We start from the raw sequence: 4,991 nt of genomic DNA on the forward strand, positions 1-4,991 counted from the left end.
TCCCAATTTTTAAAGAAGAAAATTTTCAAATTATTCTCTTCTAAATTTTGCCCCGATTTCGTTTCGGAATTCCTCAGCTTCCTCTGGTGAAACCACCAGTGCATCCCCTGAACTCCAGCTCACACGCTCTGTCTTACCCAAAGTGCCATACCCAAGGCAGGGACAGTGTCCACCAGCATAAACTCAACCTTTTTGGTGGCCAGTGGTGTCAGCAGGACCATGTGGGCAGAGCCTCCGCTGCTACCAGTCAGCGCAGCTCTGCTGGTACCAGTGGTGCTAGGATGCCCACGGACAGATACGCATCTCTAAATACAGCCACTCAGAAGGACAATTTGGCCCAGCCTTTAAAATCAGCTGCTCCAGACTCTGAATCATTTCTGTAGGGATGTGTACACACACACAAAGAATCATCTTGCACTCCCAACCCTGTGCTTCTGCTCTGAAATTTTAGATTTAACACCCATTTTAAATCCATTCCTGAACACCAGTCAAAGGGGAAGGAGGAAACCATTTCAGATTAAAAGGGCAACACATAGAAAAAAAAAAAAAGTCACATATGGGCAGGCTGTGATTATAGCACCTGCTGAGGACTGTGTGAGGGATGCTCTGGTCTGCAAAGCATGGTGTCTTTTTGCTGAGGCATTAGGTGAGGTCCCCTATCATTACAGACTCTATGGAATTATTCATCGGCTGAGTTAAAGGCCAAATTCCCACTGGGCAATGCTTGCCTGGCCCACTCACTACCCCACCTCGCTGCTCAGCTTTATTTATCCCGTTCTCCGCTCTCCATCTCAAAAAGACCCATTGCGTGGCCCCACCAGCACAGGACAGCTATGTTTGATCTCAGACACAGCTTGGCTTCAACAGCAAGGGAAGGGACTTCCCTCTACTCTTTGGCCTCTGAAATGGCCTTTTCAAAGAAAGCTATCATGACAGTCATGTTAATTATTTTATTGTACTGGAAGCTATGATAAGGGAAAAAAAATTTATAGAGGCTGAGGTAAAGTTTTGGTCAGGCCTTGTAAAACAAACTCAGTGACTTTAAAGTAATAAAACTTTATGTGGCACTTTGCCAAAGCTGATCTTCCATACTTCAGGGATAAGGATGGGTGTGATGACAGGAACCTCGTGGCTTCCAACCCATACGCGGCGGAAAGCCTCGTGGGACTCTCTGGAAAGCAAATGCTTTTTCTAAGTTAAACATTCTTATCCCCCCGCCCCAAATGGCCAGAAGACTAGCAGTGCTTCAAAGGCAAGTGTGCATGTTTACTTCTATGACTTTCATGCTGTCAACAGAAAATACTTGAAATTGCAGGCAAAGTTTCCAAGAAAGCAGAGATGGAGGTTTTCTTTGCTTAGATTAAATTTCCCCATACCTTCCAGCAATCCTTTTCCTGCCTTTGCAGGGCTCCCTTGCTCAGCTGGGAGCCTGGAAATCGGAGCCCATGACTTGTCCTCCGATCTTCTCAGGGCCTTTGTGCATTTAGCTACTGTGGGCCATGGAGTACCTTTGGTACACACGGCGCCTGCCACGACGCAGCCCTGAGCTTGGCGGGAGCCTCCTGGCCGGTGACGGAAACCCTTGCAATATTTACACTTGCCTGACTATTTAATGGAGGTCATCTCCTTTTCCAGCCCAGCTCTCTGTAAGAGCCAAACCTGGCCATGATGACCATCCCTGTTAATGCTGTACCAATATCAATAGCTAAGCTGTCAGTGATGGGTTCACACAACAGCGTTGTGCCTTGCTGGTTAGCCGCAGCCTGTGACTATGGCTTTAAAAATTGTGCTGATGAGGTCTTGTCTTGAGACCCTGCCGCCCACCCACTTCCATGCTGAGAGAGCCAAATAAATATTTACTACTTCTCATAATAACACCCAGCCGCACTCATCCTTACCGCTGCAGAGTAGTTCATCTAATTGAAACAAGAATATAAGTAAACTGTTTGTCAAGGCAGTTTATTAGGAAAAGCATTGCTGTGTCAGGAGCTCCCTCACTGTGAGAGATGCTGCGTTGTCTCTCTTAATATTTAATGCCATATTAATAACATTTCCCAGTTAGGGGCACAGGCTGATGCTACAGACTAAAGGCCAAGCCTACCAAAGTGGGGAGGAAGGAAAGCTCATGGACCAAGGTCAGCTCAACTCCATTGACTTACCCACTCAGAGGCTGGGCAAAGAGCAATCCTGCTCTTTTTCCGAGGGACTCAGCCACTCCCGGGACCTCCTCTCAGCAACTTCACCTCAGATTTGTGGATTTGTGGATATTGCCTGTCCTCACTCAGAAGGACACTTCAAAAGTTTGGGTCCCACATCCTGAGGTGGCGGCGATGGGAAACCCACACTTTCCTTTGGCAAACCTGTTTCTCATTGCGATGCCGCTCCAGTCGGGCTCATTAATTAGACAGTACCATAAACTACTGAATTTCTCTCAGGCTTGTGATTGCAGCTGCAGCTACAGTGCTCTTTCCTGTCTTTGGCAACTCTTGTTTTAGAAACCTCTAAACCTCCGGGTTAAAGTCAGAGGTGTTTTTGCTCAAGGAGTGGGGAGCAGCAGCTTAAGTATCAAAGGTCCTCGCTAGCAAAGCACCCACCGATGCTGCCTCCGCATCGCCCACCAACCCTTTGGCTGCAAAGCTGCTGCTCCTCAGGCAGTTCCCCAGTCCCCTCGCCACCCCCCAGGACCTCTCCTGGCCAGTGATGCCCAGCTCAGGCTCTTCCTTGTTGTGAAAGACTCCAGGCTGAAGGACCAGGGAGTCAGAGCCTTTTGAAGCTGCTGCATAATAAGCTGGGTTTTTTTTTTTCCAAACATCACTGGAGAGTTCAATAATAATTACATGAACTTTATAATCAGCCAAACCAGTAGGCATCCACCTGGCCTACACGTAGCATTTGTGAGTAATTTTACATAAAGGGTAGATACTTTTGAACTCAGCGCACAGGACTTGTGCACAAACAGCTATAGGAGGAGGGCCAAATTATAAATAAACCGTCCTTGGTTGTCACTTTGCTGTCTCTGACTTCCCACGCGTTCAAATGGTGAGACTGATTCATTTAATCTTACTCCAAAGCAGCAAGCCACAGACGCAGTTTCCTGACAGTTGCTTAAAAAAGTGTAGCTGAGCTCTCTTAAATTGTCTTCCCTTGTATTATATTTAGACATTGTGATTAGAGTATCTGCCACGATATGCTTTTACTTTAAGGCAGAAGTTCAAGTCACCCTCTGAAAGCAGAGCTGCTCCTAGGGACCGAAGGGGCACAAGGGCCAGGGTTTGGCATTTAGGAGCAGAGGTCTTCAGTACCGCTTACTCTGCCACCTCCCCCAGTGCAGCCACCCTTGCAAAACCTGCATTTTCAAATAAATGCAACATTATTTACCATAATGAGACTACTGGGAAGGGTGGAGGCAGCAAAAGACTTAGAGGCTGTTTCCATGTGTTTTAGCAACATCAGCTGAGCAGTTCTTAGGGTCTTCCCTTCTCCCCTCCTTCCCTCTTCCCCCCTCAAACCCGGCTTTTCTTGGCAAAGGGTTGGATGCAAAATCTGGACACTCCTATCATATAAACAAGGCTTATATATGTTTGTGTCACCGCAAAGCAGATTATAATGACTACGCTTCATGCATTTTACTCTAATTAAGTCAGTGGAGGTTTCAACAGAGATACAAACTCGATGTGCAGCTCTGCCCTTGACAATTGCATACCGAAGAGAATACCTGAAAGCTCTTGTTTTGCTAAATATGCGCTTTAATATTTTGTAATGCTCAGGTAAATGCAGTCGGTGAACGTGGACTCCTTCGCATTTCTGTATTATTATGGAGGAGGTTATTGGCGTTACGCTGAAGTAGGTTTCCTCGTTACGTGACTTGCTTTGCCAAAGCACTTGTCAGGTATTGAACTGCGGGTTCCAGTCTTGCTGACCACCAGCCGTGGTGAGAAGACCCCCAGACTCTGGCAGACTCTTAGCCACTGCTCTGGCTGCCGGAGCTCTACTGCAGGGTAGCAAATGTGACAAAACTCTGGCAGGCAGGACAAGGTGAAAGACCACCCTCTGGACTGCAAGGTAGATGGGGAGACAGGGAGGGCTCTGTGTAGAGGGGGAACAGCAGGGAGCAGATGCCATGCCTCCAAAGCCTTTTGTTAACCTGGAATAAATACTGCTGTGGAATTTAATGCACTGAATTGAAAGGTGAGTTTCTCGCATGCGCCAAATGCTGTTTTTTTGGTTGGGGTAGGATGCCTGTCTTCCTCTTCTAGCTGATTTAGAGAGATCTGTGAATCTGTTATTGCTTCCAGATACCCTCAGAGAAACTTGTGGTTTTATTTTAGTATGCAGAAAACTTGAGGTCTTTCATCCAGATCTTAATGTTTGTCCAAACATGATTGGATTACCATTCTTTTAAGATCTGCTGTATTCCTTTTCCCTCAGATAAAAATGTCATGCTAGAAGCTTTCCACCATCCCTGCATCTCTAGAGAGAGTCTCGTAGACTTGAAGGTGACTTTTCTGTGAAATGGTCTCAATATAATTCAAAAAATACTTCATAATTTGGAGCCTGCTCCTCAACCTCCAGCGGAGATCAAAGGAATCCCAGAAAAAAATTAAGCACCCATGCATTCCTAGGAGCTGAGCCTTTGGCTGTGATGAATCAATCAGCTACCCTTTTATCAGCCAGATATAAACTGACTTGGGGCACTTTGGAGCCTAAGGCTAGTAGAAGGCTGCTGGTTTAGGCTTTATTTCCATTAAAAAGTTTGACTCCAGAGGAAGATCTTTGTTTTCACATGGTGTTTCTTCCATTTTATTGTTATTTTCGCCTTCAAGCTTGCTTGGCCAGTTGGGTATGAAAAGCTTGTTCTGGCTTCCTAGCGGCAAGATTATCTGTTGATGATATTTATGGGGTGCTAATTACTATCTGTCATTGGTATTTATGAGGTTCCAATTGCTACAGTACCTAGGCGCCAGGCACAATATTGAGATAAGCATAAATGT

Source organism: Egretta garzetta, unplaced genomic scaffold (genome assembly GCF_000687185.1).
Source record: "Egretta garzetta isolate BGI_Z169 unplaced genomic scaffold, ASM68718v1 scaffold321, whole genome shotgun sequence".
NCBI lineage: Eukaryota > Metazoa > Chordata > Aves > Pelecaniformes > Ardeidae > Egretta > Egretta garzetta.